Below are 16,570 nucleotides of genomic sequence, written 5' to 3' on the forward strand. Positions count from 1 at the left end.
CAAAGCAATTAGCTTCTACAATTTAAATCTATATGAATTTTCTGCACTGGAAGAAAGGCATATATGTTTTTATTTTTTTAATTCACAAGTTAGCCAATTTTTTGTTACTAGATCCAAGTTCAATTACTTAAGATTTTCCACATCACTATGATATGGTTTTGAGATTTTTGTTTTCGTTTGTTCTAAATCTTTTCAAAATATTTTTTCATATTTAGATTATGTGAGTCCAAATTATCCGTGTTTTATGTGTAATACATCATTGTAGACAGGAAAGTAAAATACCAAATCCTTTTTTTTTTTTTTTTTTTTTGAAGAACTTGATATTTTTTTATAATAGTTCCTATAATAATGCTTTTAGAACAGCAAAAATATCTATGAGTGGGATGATAAAGCTCAAAGCTCACATTCGCATTTTGCAAGGCTCACTCATTCATCTGCATGTGCTTCCGCAAGCTAATAAGCACACACACATGTACCTTTTACTAATTCAATATAGAAGTCTTTAATTCTATATAAAAGACTTAATATAAAGCAACATTTTGCGCAAAGTATGCTAATTAATTAAAAATTCATTCTAAGCGAGTTTTTTTTTTTTTTTTTAAGCGTGAGTTGTTAAACTCAATGTTCAAACTTTAATACTTTTAGTCTTTATAAGCTTGGAATTGCATTTACTATACTTAAGATATACTTAAGATGTCATGAAGCTCACCTCATGCACTAGTTTTGCCAGTTTTATGCAGTGATTAATAAAAATGTTGTAAATATTTTAATCGCGACGTCCTAGTAAGGCTGGGCATCTGGTCAGCTCGGCCCAACCCGGTGTCGAGCCAAGTCAAAGCTAGCTTGAGACCTTTCTTTACAGCAACAGCCCAGGCTCGACTTGACCCGAGCCAGGTACTCGAAAGTTCGTCGGGTACCTGATCCAATGCTTACTCTTAAGATAAATTATAAGTGATTTTGAATTCTAATTTATGTTAAAAATAATGTTTTAGAAAACACAATTTTATTATTATTTTTGGCTGGATACTAGCGATATTTCAAAAAAGACGTCCGACAAGACAAGTTCTACAGGCCGCGTTGACCGGGTCCATGTTCCATGGACTTGAATTGACCAAGCCACTTTTTTATTGACGTTCTTTTCCCCTCTTGCGTTAGTAATTTTTTTTTTTTTGGTAGTATAAGGATAAGTATCTAATTCACTCATAGGTTTGATATATGAATAAAAATTAAAAATCTGTCCCTACAAAAAAAAGATTATGTGAGTATTGAAGGTGGCTTACGATAGTACAACATTTACTAGTATTTTTAGTAATGGTATATATATATACAAAAAGTTCGTCACTTAGGTGAGAAATAAAAACCAGACCCTTTGATTTTGAATATTAAAGCATTTTAAATCTAACCTTATTAATATAATCTTAATGATAGGATGATGCAAAACATATAGTTGATCATTCTTATTGATATAATCTTAATGATAAGATGATGCAAAACATATAGTTGATCATTTGTTAGACTTTAATGTGCTTTTGTAATAAAAAAAAATGAAGGCCCCCATGACATGGTAATAAAAAAATTAACATTTTCATTAAAACAACTTGAATCAAAATAGTGTTTATAAATACATTAAGGTGTTTATATTGTATGTAAAATAGCTTTTAAATGAAAATTCAATAGGTCTGATCTTTACCAACTTATATATATATATATATATATATATATATAGAGAGAGAGAGAGAGAGAGAGAGAATAAAATATATAAAATTGAAGGAGGAGGGCCAGTTCATAAATGAAGACGACGTCCAGACGCTGAGGAGCATGCTGCGTCTGGGAGTCGTCGGGAACGTGGAAAGAGAATGGCATCTTCTTCGTCTTTTCCTATCACTTTTCCTCATCCCGTCGCTTTCAAGGACTGTCCCCGCGTCACCTTCCTTCATTCTTTCATGCAACTTGAAAACCTCCAACCTCCCCATCTACATCTACATTGAAATAAATAACACTCAATTGAAAAAAAAAAATTATTACAAGCATTTCGTTTTATTTTTATATTAAAGACGTACGTTTATTATTATTATTATTATTATTATTATTATTATTATTATTATTATTATTACATTCGGTTGTCTACCTGACGAAACTAGAAACTTTCGGTTGAGGGTCACTAGTATATAGTACCCTAATTTTGGACATTTTACATGTGCCAGTGATGATATTTTTACTTATATATATACTTGTGAAAATGACATCTTTACTAGCACTTATCACTCTATTTTTTGTAGTGAAAATGATTAAATAGCAACATACCATCTTCATTTTAATACCTAATACGAGGAGAGCATCGATATCCAAGGTTGAAGTATAACGGGTGCATCACCCAGAGGCATCAGAAACAACAACCTTGAATTCTGGGAGGATTTGGAAATGGAGAGAGACTTCGGCCTTCACTGAACAGTGAGATTAACTCCTCGCTCACCTAAACTTCATGCCGTGCTTTTTACAACCCCTTCTTCCCATTAATCTTTTCGTTTCTGATATTATTATTTCTAGTGCCATCAAGCTCGAATTATGATCTCTGCTGAAAACAGCTCCCTGAGTGATGATCCATGTGAAAGGGAAACTCACAAGGGAGAAGAAAATTAAAGTTAGGACCCCCAAAATATTGTCATCTACAACATATCACCTCTTCTTGAAAATGAATATATATATATATATATATATATATAAAGAGAGAGAGAGAGAGGTAAACTGATTAAGGCCAGAAATGGACCGGATCTGGTACAACAGTGTCGCTTTACTGTAAGCCTGGGCATCGGGCCTGGGCTGACTCGAAAAAGTCGAGCTCGCGTCTGGCTCGGTCCTGGCCCGATTGCATTAAAATTTTTTAAATATAAAATAATACATAAAAAATAATTAGTTATAATAAAATATTACAAATATGTATACAAATTAATAAAAAAATAACAAAAATCGTTATTGGACCCGATCCAGGCTTATCAGGCCCACCCGGGCCAGCCCGGGTCACGTTTTTCCGGGCCCGAGTCGGGATGGGTATACCAGGTATCCGGCGGCAGCCCGACCCAGTGCCAAGGCTTACTTTACCGGATTCGATTCCGATCCGATAGTCATATGGGTGTTGGATCTTATTAGACCTGCATTTGATTATTTGCAAACAGAACTCTCTTCTTTAATGAGCTTGTACTTCGTTTGGAGGTTTACATTAATGGGGCGGAGATGACCATTGGTATGACACATTAAAGTACCACGACTAGTTACTTCACTCATAATTTCTTCATTGCAGTGAGGGAAGAATAAGGGCTCATCATGTGCTTACATAATTCCCTCATCATATTTTCCTAGTTGCTTCTTTACGGAAGTTTTGCATTTTTATATTATTTTTCTTGTTGATTCTAACGTTGCTTTTTGCTCTTCTTCATGTTGTTTTTTTTTTGTAGGTTTGTGTTTTATTTCCATGCGTTTACACGTTTGTCCATTTTATATGCATTACAGTTTACACTTGGCTTATGCGAATTCACACGCTTCATATCATGTTAATTATGGTTTAAATATTCTTATATATGACCTTAGTGCAAATTTTTGTCAAATTTTTTACAATGATAAAGGGGAATTCATAGTTTTTCGATGGTAGGTGGATTGTAACGCCCTATTTTCATAGTCTACTCTTAGTCCGTATTAGATATTGTGAAAAACTTTCGAGGGCTTGCAAAACACACACCCTTAAAATATATTATGAAAAATCAATACTTTGAACGTTGTTTATAAATTCAATAATCAAATGTTATTTCAGGCCGTCAATCTTCATTTGGAGTGTTAGGTAAAAAAGAAGTCACCGATGTGCAAGTTGAAACATAGACACTGCCTTACTCTCTATAATAAGTAGACCTCTCATACTGACGCATAAATGTTTTTCTTAACAAATGCTCTCACGAGCGAACATGGTTTCAATTTTTTGTACAATGTGCGACATATAAGCAGAGAGCGAATTTTTACAACACTGACAAATACTCCAAAGGCCTAACTCTAGACCTCCTTCATTTTTTTTTTTTTGGTGTGGTAGAGGAAAATCACGATATTCGATCACAATCTGGTTCCACGTTTCCTTTTGATTTGGGATTCATTCATGATTGTAGATGCGCATACGGTGAATCAAGATATATGGATCCGTTGTGTCCTTATGGCGTGTTTGGATGGAGGGAAAGGGAAGGAAAGGAAGGCAAAGGGTAATCAATCGTGTGTTTGGTTGGTTAATCAAGAAGGCGAGAAAGGAAACAAATGAAAAATCATGTTTGGTTGCATTAGAAAGGAAATGAACAACACTTCTCTTGGTTTCTATAAAACCAAGTTTTCATAAAATTGAGTTAGACGAGTGCCATCCAAACGCCGCCTAAAAGACCTTTCTACCAAATTTTATATTTTCTATCTTATCACATTAGAGACCAACTCATTTGTATCCCTAGCGTTATTGTAGACCATTCACATCTAAAAATTTGAGCACTACAGACTGATGTTCTAATAATGCCCAAATATGGTCATGGCTGACCACATATGGGATTTCTGAAGTTCTTGATCTTAGTTGCATTTGAAGTGTTTCTCATGCATACCCTTAATCATAGATTAAGACTTTCATGCACCCCATAAAACCACATTTTAAATAATTAAGACCATCATATTTAACTAATTTATAACAAAAGCACACTATTTAATTAATTTATGGTGAGTCATGTTAGCGGGACAAACAGAGCCGTGGATCGTAGTAGACCCAAAAGAGGGCGTTTGGTAACAAGAATGCTATGTTCTTCGGAACACAAGTTCCACCAACGTGTAATGCGAAAGTTAGTTTGGAACACATTTCAAATTTTTTATATATAATTTTTTTTAAAATTTACTTAGCCTAGTAAAAAAAAATGAAAAAAAATTATTTGAGCTCTGTTAAAATTTTAAAACTATAGTTCGGCCCCGTGTAGGCCACAGAGCACACCAGCCATCAAAAGTTTTATTAGAAAAATCTAAAATTATATTATAGTGACTTAAAAATTATATTAAACGTTCACATCAGATTTGGGCTGGTGGTTAACCAAAAAATTCTGGCTCCACCAACACCTACATCCAATTGCAACCCCATTTAGTCACATCCTGATCTGGATCTGAACAGAAGCTTTTGAAGAACCAGGAATGGATCTAATCTGTTAACAGGTAGTATATCCAACCCATCAGAACTCGTGGGATCGCCGCGAGGCAACAAGTGGTCCGATTTGGACTCTGCCAAATCCAGAAAACGAGATCGCAAATCCGACCCATTCACATCTATACCGTGTCAAAGTTGACGTTTTATCTCAAAATACAGGCCGAGGCAGGGGCGGAGCCAGAGATTTTTCATGAGGCATGCCAAATTAACGTTTCTAAATTTTGACAAGGACCAAACTACAACAATTGTGGCGGAGCCACATGGTGACTGGTGTGGGCAGCTTTATGTACATACAGGGGCGGAGGGAGGGGGGGCCGCCCGAGTGAGCCCAGAATTTTTTTTTATATGTAAAAAATCAAATTTTTTTAGTTTAGTCTGACCCGTCGCTCCTCTTGGCCTTACCGTCACTCTTCTTGGCCCGACCCACGAATGGTTTGGCTCGTCCCTAAAAAAAATTCTGGCTTCGCCCCTGTGTACATATATATAAAAGTACTGAGTGCTTCTCACATTGAATAGGAATCTGTAAGTCGTGGCGTCCTAGAGTATCACGAGAGATGACATGGAGCCGTCTAGATGCGCCAGCCTCTCACATTGCATCGGGATACCTGTGAGAGAGACTCGTATTCTGGAGAACATGAGAATTGTCTCGGCTATTGATTTTAAGGAGATCAAATGGTAGAAATTAAGTTGAAAAAAAGGGAAAGTAATTATACTTTTAAGAGACTAAAATACCCCTTAATGAAGAAAACAAATGAGTTTCTTCAATTGAGATTTTTTGTCCCTTTGAGGGTATTTCAGTCTCTTTGAAAATACAGCTATGTTTCTATTTTGTTTAACCTAATTTCTACTAGAGACTGCACAATTCCCATTCAAATCTAGCATATTAAAGTATGGTATCTACCTGGTTTCCCATATACATCTTTATATATATAAAAGCAATATGCTTTTTAAGTGACAGGTTTGTTAACATTTATTTTAGGGCTTGACAAATCCCCATTGATGATGTAAAAACATATAAAAGATATGTATATCATCATCAATGAGCTGGGTCGTACCAACTTTCCACATGTGGAGCCCTAGATCTATAGTGAATGAAATATAAAAAAAAAAAATTGTTGATCGAATTTGAAATCAGTTGGCCGTCAAATTTTGCCAGATGATTAAATATTTAAAATGTATCGCTAAAAGAACCATGTTAAAATAATTAACAACGGTCTATCAAATTCTAACTATGGCTTATAGTGCCTTTAGTGAGGTGTTAATTTGAATTAATTTCCTTCTTAATTCTTGCAGGTGTTGGTTTTCCATTTTGAAAATAGTGCATGTATCATTCACAAAATCTTCTAAAGTAGATTAGAAGAATGTAAATATAAAAAGGTTTCTAAAAATTCCAATGTATAAACTAGGTTCTTTTAAGTGAAGAAAATAATGATCCTCAATCATAAAAAAAATTATAAAATTTAACTGAATTTGCTTAAGCAACATCGAAAATGTTTAAAGGCCAGGAGGTGCACGAAGCAAGATAAAATTGAAAGGCATGATTAATTCTTAGATATTATGTGACACGCTAAAAAGGTAGCACCCATTAATTCTTAAATATATTTTTAAATATAAAATAATATATAAATATAATTAAATATTATAAATGTATATAAAAATTAATAAAAATTTTAAAAAACCAATTATCGGGCCCACCCAGGCCGGCCCGATAATTGGGTCCCTTTTTCCTGGGCCCAAGTTGGGCGGTGGTCCGGCCCGGTGCCCAACCTTACTTTATATTATCCATGAGAACCTTGTTTTTGACCTCTCAAACCCAACAAACAAATCAAGTTTTGAAAACACTTTGAAGAACTTGTTTTTATAAAATTAAGTTTTAGAAAACTGTGTTATAAGAGGGTGTCAACCAAACACCCATAGTTTTCATAAAAACAATAGAAAAATTACAAAATGACACCTAATGTTTGTACAAAAATCCAATTACTGCACAATTTTTAAGAAGTAACAAATTCAGCATTTTTTTTTTGTTGTTACAAATTTTCAAAGAGCTACCTACCAACAAAAAAAAAACATGATCTTAATTTTAACACAAAATGACAAGAAGCTCTTCTTATAAGAAAACAAAACATATGTTGCGTCAATCAAGAGATGGGTGGTTCTCCACCAGATACATTTTTGTCATCTCCTATCAAAATTTTAATGTTTTCTATATTTAATAGTCAGCTCTTTGAGATTTTTCTTTAAAAGCTGAATACATACTAAATTTGCGGTTGCGTTTGATTCCTTACAGATCTCAAATTGGAGGGAATCTTAAATCTTGAAATTCAGCTTCTACCCCGAACATGGATTTCAAATCCAGACCTTAATGTAAAAAGTGTGGATTTAAGATCAGATTTTCCGGGGCGGGTGGTTGGGGAAGGAAGGGTCGGACTTGAAAACCGTGGATCTTAAATCCTCGGTAATCAAACACAACATTAAGGTAATTAGTTTAGTTAGGTTGCGCTTACTTTGCCGTATACTTCTCTCCTTGAATATCCATGGAGAACTTTTCTCATCCTGGATCAAGTTGTGGAGCCACTTCATTCAATTACAAACTAGACCACATGTTTAGCAAATGAAGGAAACAATCTAATGCTACTCTTCACGCTAGTGCTTAGTTCTACCAAAAAAAATTCATGGCTCCGCCTCTGTTTCGATCTGCAAATTAATGCCTTCCAATAAAAAGAATAGATCAGGCCGCATTCTGGCTAATGTTCTTATGTCACAACAACTGCAAGAACTAGAAAAACTCCACAAAATAAGCGTATTGTACGTGTGCATGCACGTATACTTTCTTAGGCAACCAAAGTCTATATAATTTTCAGAAAAGTTTAATTTGGATCTCATAAAAATTTTACAAAAAATACAGTCAGCCCCTTTAAAAATTGTTCATAAGGCTCTTAGAGAACGTTTCGTAGCATCGGATTTGAGATCCTCAGGATTTTAGAGCAGAAAAATTTAAGATCAGATCCTCCCCTCCAATCTTAAATCCAACATCTTCTCAATGCAAAGAAGTAAAATAAAGATATTAAATGCGGGTCTTAGATCTAAGATTCTTAGTTTGATGAACCATGGATTTCATTGTGGGTTTTTGCCGTAACTGCAAAAGCATCTCGTGTCGTATCCACATTAGATTCATGTATTTCAAATCCAGAGTAATCAAACTTAGCCGGAAAAGATTTTGAACAAAATTCTTAAATTATTGGGCCCCTTTTAGTACCATGCTCTACGCTTATTAAAGCCTAGTGCTTAAATTAGCACCAATCTAACCAGCTATACTAAACCCCTTAAAAAGTCGACCAATTTAAATACAATAAATCCATTGGAGCCAAGCATTTCTATTTCGTGAGCTCGTTTACGTGAAATTGTTGAAGTCTGAACCTTTTCTTTTAGGCAGGTGGAAGAATCGTGTGTTTGCCTGGACAGCTGCCATTATATTCCGCACTTTGCTCGTTGCTCAAGCAATGTAAGTTGTGTCTATAAAGATTCATGGACTTGCAAGCTTGTCCAGAAACTGATCTATCCTCATTTAAGTTTCTAAGATGCGTGCACTTGCACGAAAGTTTGGCCGGCGCCGCCCGTGAAATCAAAGGCCTGAATTAATTAGAGCAAGATTTAGCTCTGATTTGATCACAAACTCCATCAAAGAATTTGATCATCACAAAGAAGTCCTCCATCAGATCATGACAAGAGATGGCGCCGTTGGTCTTGAACTCGTGACCTCATCGACTGGAAATGTCTGCAATCGTGTAGGGCGATGCTCTGCCTTTTTCCAATGGCAGCCTTTTGACGAAATCCGGCAGCACGTCAGCTCGGCAGAACTTGCCTGCGACGGTCGTAGAGTTGCGTTGGTTAGCACGTCATCCGCTGGTTCCATACGGTGACGACAGCCCTTCCATCGGCAGGACTACCAAAACATCTCAGTAGTAGCTTAGGAATTTCAATAAATAAATGCATAAATAATAAACAAAAAAATATTATATATATATATATAAGTACATAAATAAATAAACAAAGAACATATATATATATATATATATATATATATATATATATATATATATATATATATATATATATATATATATATATATATATATATATATATATATATATATATATATATATATATATATACACACACAAAGTCACATCATTGGTAATCATCTTTATTGTCGAACCATGCTTTGATGAAAATTATGTTTGTTGTCGATTTTAAGGAAATTAAATGGTGGAGATTAAAACCAAATTATTTTTTTCAAAAAACTAAATTACTTTTCAAATGAATTTCCTTAAAAAAAATCCATTGTCTCCTTTGAGGGGGCACTTTGGACCCTTAAAATAATAACTTAACTTTTATATTGACAATTTAATTTGTACATCCCATTAAAATGGACAACCTAAATGATTCCCATGAAATCTGATATTCATTGAAAATGACATTATAACTTCAAGACAACCAAAAAATCAAAACAAGGTTGTGAATATATCTCAAGTTTTTGCAATTAGCAGCCATCTCTTTGCAGATCAGTAGAAACACAAGATTTGGCATTTAATGGTATACAGGGTTTCATAACAGAGACCAAATTAAAGTTTCTAAATTTTGGCTAAGGCCGAAATATCATTTTTTTAAAATTTTTATATAGTACAAGTAATTTTTATTTTTATTTTTTAAAGATAGGGTCAGAATCCATGCAAGCCCTATCTTGGCTTTGCCTCCTCATCGTATACTTGATTCAAATAGTATGCATTATATATAACCTAGATTCCACAAGTACAAGGATCTAATATTAATTCAGCGATCATGACTCATGTTACTCCTTTCTCACCACCTTTAAAGCACCACCTTTTATCTGGCAATATTTTCTTGTCTCATATGAGCAAGCAAAATATTCTCCATTAAAAGTAACATATTTTTATATCTTGGTATCGTGCCATCTCTTACAATCCAGTGGGATGTGTTGAGTTGTTGCCTTAAAATAATAGATGGATATTCCCTTCTTAATTGATTGGAATAAAAGCAGGTTTCCTTCTCAAGTAAACAAAAGAAGAAAAACATTACGAGCAGCAGATCGGAATAAGAATTGTACAAAGCGTGGTCCTCATTACCATCTTTCCTGTTCCTGAACCTAATGTTTTCGAAATCTCAAGTTCATGAAATTGGTTAGATCTTCTCAATCGACAATGTTGGTTGGTTTTAGCAAAGCAGTTAATTTCAAAATTTCGGCGTCAAAAATTTAGTAAGGTCTTCAAAAATTTTCAGTACATTTAAATACAATAATAAAAGTACAAAAAAACCGATATGCAAGTTGAAGAATAGCAGAAGCATCACACAAAAGACCAAATGCAAAAATAGTGCTAATCAGAGATGGGGAAGGATGGAGATTTTGGCTCTCATGTTGGGCATTAGGATGAGTTGAAATACTCATCATACTCATCCATCTAAATAGTGTTTTATTTATTTCCATATTGGATGCTCCTAGTTGTACTTTCCTCATTCAAATATTTATGGCTCCATCATTGCTTAAATGTTTTGTAGTTATAATAGATCTGAGTATAAAGTTATGTTTGTTTCACTGCAAATCTCATATTCATAGATATAAGATCAGACGACCCCTCTCATCAGACCTTAAATCCATTGTTTTTAACATGTAGCATGGACTTAAAATCCATGCTTACTAAGATCTTCAACTAGTTTAAACCGACGATCTCCCAAAACACACCTTTTTATGCAGTCTTGAATTTAGAATCTTATCAAACACAACCTAAGGTAGCGTTTGATTGCTCCGGATCTTAGATCCGTGGCTGATTTAAGATCTAAGGATCTCATATCCTGGAATCTTAAAAGCAGAGGCTTTTAGAAACCTCGTTTGACATTATCGTCTCTCCCTTCTTCTCTCCAACCTCAATCGGGGGGTGGGGGTAGGGTTGGATATGAGATGCGTGGATTTCATCGTTTTTGCGGATTTCAAATATGAAGTTTTGAAATCTAATGTTTGTTAAGACCATAGATCTCACCTAAAAATGCAGCATCTGGTCTGAGATCCAAGGCTATCAAACACACTCCAAGGGTTACTAACAAACACTTGAAAAATAAATAAAGAAATTAATGTAATGTACACAATTGTTTCAAAGGGTTACAAGAGAAAAAGTAATCTAAGAGAGTAAATGTTAAATTGCAAGTGCATGCTCACGTACATCAGTTTGCAGTCTTTATCATATTGTGAAGAGAGGATGGAATTAGATAGCGGAACGCAAGAATAAAGGAGAGAGTTAATGAATGCCGTTTGCGTATAAGTTTTATGCAAGGACATAGCACGTAAATGTGACGTGAAAGTTACATATTTTACTACTTAAAATTTCATAAGTGGTCACTTGAAAGAGGAATTGGCTGTGGGTCTCACTCATATTTAACCCCTATGATTCCACTCGTATTACACCTTACATCTCAGTGGGGGCATACTGCCCACACAGCCCACACCCACCTCTGTCCCCGAGCCGATAAAGGCTGAATCCCCCACCTAACCTCTTGTCGTCTCGACACCTTTTCCTTTCTAGATTAACTCTGGGAAGAAAATTTGAAACATAAATGACATTTAATATTTAAATCTAACTGTGTGGACAAAGTCTCTATGTCCCTTATTTTAAATGCCCTTTTGGCCCCGTGAATGAATTGGAGCAAATTTGTTTTTGTCCCCGAATTGAGATCATAAGCTAACATTTGGTTGGATCAGCTGCAAAGAAATTTATTTTGATCATTAAAATGTTCAATTTCTCAACCGAATACAAATCCAAGTCTGAGTTTTACCTAAGAACCAACAAAGGTCTGACATGATTGCATACGAATGGCAGATCTTATGCTTGTGATTGTGAAAAATTGAGGTCTGATCCTAAGTCTATCTCCAAATTTACTTACATCGGACCTTGTTTGCTCCGGTTAAGTACAGCCTAGACCCGATCCAAACATAGAACTTTTACATCCCTAGAACTCCCAGATGAAAATGTAGTTTTGTTGTGTTTGCATAAGCATGATTTTTCAAATTTGTGAAGTTGCAAGCCCCAAGAGGTTTGGACTCTAGAAGCTCCTTTTAGTTTTCAAGTAGCTTATAGAACAAGAACCAGCAGCATAGCATAGCTGGTCAGGCGGGGGAGAGCCCAGTTGTCAGTTCGATTTTAATGGGCACTATTCTTTTAAACTGTAAATGGTAATAATATGACCATTCTAGTTGATAAGTATACCATAAGTTTTCGAACCAACCTTAAACTCTGGAGGCAGAGTGAGAAAAGCTTCAGCGCTTCTTCGAGCAGCTTAAGCCGCGTTTATGAAACGGGACACTTGATGGCCTCTCATATCCACTTAGAAAAGAACAAAATGACTGTAAAATCAGCCTTGAGTCGGCTTATTCAAGTCAAATGGTAGCAAAATGATTCGATTCATTGGCCACGGTTCACATGTTGCTCTTCTTGTATTATATTTTAGATGTTTCTAAAGTTCTTATAATCTTTTATTACTTATATATACATAAAAATAAAAGATCTTTTTTGCCCATTCGGGATTGATTCAACTCGATGATGGATTTGGTTCGATTTGGATCCTTTTCGGATTTTTGACAACCCAAACCACAAGATGAAGAATGACATGATTTCAATATTTTAAGAGGGTTTTCGGTACTAAACGACATTGTATTATTAGGACACTTATTCTCTAAATACATTATTTAGAAAACCCATATTTTTGTTCTAAGAAGCATGATATGGTTATTGATACTGTTTAAAGATTCAACAATTAAAGGTTGAATATAATTACACTACAGTTCCTGAAGCAAGCATATGCTGTTCTTCAAGCGTGTTATACTAACATGTGTTATAAAAATGCAATGTTTTCCCTTATCATACACCTTCCAAGATTATATGTTTGCTCCTTGCATACTTAACCATGGACTCATATTTTTCAAAATAATGTTTGGGTTAAGCAGATCTCGATCTGTTCTTGCGATATCAAAGCATGAATGATGGTTTGAAGCTCTTGCGATATGAGGTCCTCAAAATTTTACATTGAAGATACTTAAACTCATCCCTTAGCTGCATTCCATTGCCGTGAACCTTCGAGGATGTGTTTGTTTCACCATGGATCTGAGATTCGTGGCGATCTGAGATAACACATGATTTCAGATTCGTGAGTTTAGGTCAGACCTAATTTTAATATAGCTTAGGATATGAGAGCTGAGGCTATCAAACACTACCTTTAGGCAGGGGCGGAGCCAGAATTTTCTTTAGTGAACCTTCGAGGATGTGTTTCTTTCACCATGTATATGAGATCCGTGGTGATTTGAGATCACCATGATTTCAGATTAGTGGCAATACTCACCTAATTTTAATACAGCTTAGGATATGAGAGCTGAGGCTATCAAACACTACCTTGAGGAGAACCAAGGACACAAACCAAAAGATCTGCTCCACCAGAGTAATATGAGAAGCACCCACATAGAGGATCAAAAGCATGAGTTTAATATGAGAAGCACTCATGTATTCATTTTGGCATCTGTCCAACAGCCCACAGATCATGAGTTCACCGGAATCCGAGAGCTTGAAGCGGGTTTTTCTCATAAAGGGGGTGGCCCCAACCCAACTAATTGAAAAAAAAAAAACCATTGAAAAAACTGAAAATCTTTAGTTGCATCAGGTATTGTTTGGATTTGGGTTCAGTTTGGTTCCACTCAGATCCAGAGGTTGGACTATTTCACCTGCCCTTGAAAAAAATCCTAGTTCCCGTGTCTCCCCCAGTTTTATCCCCTCCCCATCAACTAGGCATTCAAAAATCTACGTGGTTTTATATTAAAACAGTGTAAGAGAAGTTGAATAAAACGCACTTGACAAAGATCCCCAAGGGAGTTGGTCCAACACGATTGAATAGGGGCTGATAGGCGACCAGTCTTCGCTTTGATTCACCAAAGGCTAATTAAATCTTTGTGCTGCAAACGAGAGGCCACTGACACATAAGTTGAAGCATAGTAGGGGTGGCATCCCGAGACACCGATGCAAGCCTTGTACCCTGAGGATAAGGGGTCAGGTGGGGGGCTTCGGCCTTCTTCGGGTGGTGGGTCAAACCCGCTCACCCGAAACATACTTTGAAAAAGTTAGTTAAAAAGCCGAACTGTATCCTTGAAGATTCTACAAAGTAAAGAACCTTTGAAAGCAATTTTGAAGATCACTTTCCATCTTGATTTAGTTATTAAAAGAAGGGTGAGGTCCACTCCATTGACAATGTGGCTTCATTCGAAGAGGAAACTTCAATCGAGTATGTGAGAAGGAAATTGTTTGCAAATAAATCAAACCGAGGAGACCAAGTTAGCTGTTAATTAATTCGTGTTTGTTCCCTTGTCAACGTTCCAACACCTGATGCGAGCCACTAGCCTGCTCAACCATTGGCTACATGTTTTTTGATCGGAATCTTGTCATCATATTCTTGATTAATTTGCAGTTGGGTATGCTTTAAGGCTTGAATTTAAATCCATCTAACTAACTTTTCTTGTATTATTAATAAGGCGCAAACATCTAGGAAAATAAAGATAATAAAATGTTAATAAAATAAACATAAAAAAAATTTATATCACGAATATGATTCTTGTCAATGGCTTGCGATTCTACTTCAGTTAAAAAAGGATATCGAATTCGGTTCGGATTTTGTGAAAAATGGTCTGACCCGATCCTTCTGGCACCGGGAATTCTCAGGGTGCTTTTTTAATGTAAGAGACCGCTACGATTGTGACATTTTATGAATGTAGTGGTTGGCTTCACGTTTCCAATTGCCGGAAACTGAAGATATAAATGTAGAGGGTGACTTGAGATCCACCATAGATACGGCGCATCGATGAACAGAATTGACACTTTTCTTTTCTATAAAGATATATATTTATATATATATTCATTTATAATAATCGTAACCATCATTTATAACTAAAATACTTTAAGTTACAAGAATAGTGATGGAACAAGTGCATGTTCAAATTAAATAAACTAATTAAGTTTTAAGTTGAAGACTGCACGATTACTCATACATATGTTGCTTATTTATTCTTTTACATGAGGTTGGGAGCGTTTGATACGTGACAAAGGCGGAGCTTCTTTGGATTTGTTGAGTTTTTTTTTTTTAAAAATAATCTTTGATTTGTATATGAATTGAGGTCCAATTTTAAATAAATATCATATATTCAATATCCATATATTTCAAAACACTTGATTCTTATGTTATCATAATGTGGATCGGGTTCGCTTGATTGTGTATGTAAAAGTTGGATTCGGATGTAAAAACAAAAGTAAAATCGATATAAAAATATATGGTATAAACTTTTCTTCGTTTGTATTTGAAGAATTCAAATGCAACTGGTGTTGTTCATTGAATATGACAGAAAAGGTCTTGGCGGAGTTAGAATTTTTTTTTTGGATGGACACTGATTCAGGAGGTTTTCGTGCTTAAAGGAGCATTTACATATATAACAAAATAAATATTAAATGATCTTCATGTAAATGTAAAAATAAAAGAAAGGAGCATTTACATATATAACAAAATAAATATTAAATGATGTTAATGTAAAAATAAAAGAAAATTGAGAAGTTGGTATGACAGTTGCTCACACCAGCTTATACGCCATGACAGACAACCACTTAAGTTGAATTGGAACCATTTGAGTTTGATTAAATTAAAACACTATTTTTTTAAAGTAAAAAACTAATAACAAAAAAACAGGGGAAAAAAAAAAAGACTGCAAAAATGTTTCGGTGGTTGTTTGATGGGTCCAAATCTTTGACCGACCTGAAATGATCCGACCCGTTGAAAGCCGGTGCGACGGTGCACGTTGAAGGGCAGGAAAAGGCAACCATGTTCTGTATGCTTCGGAAAAAAAAGTTGTTTTTGCAGGATGAATATCTAAAATTGAATATTACAAATGTTCCCGGAAAAAAAAAATTAAAATGAATATTTTATAAAAGTACTCTAAACAGGCTTGTTTCAACATTTTATATATAACTGTTGAAATTAAGGTGTACCTCACTTAAAACAAAGCAATTAAGCAAGTAGTAAATGATTTTATTCCATAACCATTTGTGATCCAATACATAAAGAGTGGATTGAAAATGCAACCGATTTAATAACACAATTTGTTTCATTTGCAACTCACTTGCAATTGTTGGGGCAAGAGTTGGTAGACAACTAATCTTTATTTCGAATTCTTGTAGCGTCAACCTTTTATGTTATAAATAATAAGTCACTGATATGTAAGTTGAAGTATAACAAAGAACGAAGCAGAATTCACATGGACGATCGGAATAGCC

This window comes from Nymphaea colorata, chromosome 12 (genome assembly GCF_008831285.2).
Source record: "Nymphaea colorata isolate Beijing-Zhang1983 chromosome 12, ASM883128v2, whole genome shotgun sequence".
In the NCBI taxonomy this organism is placed as follows: domain Eukaryota; kingdom Viridiplantae; phylum Streptophyta; class Magnoliopsida; order Nymphaeales; family Nymphaeaceae; genus Nymphaea; species Nymphaea colorata.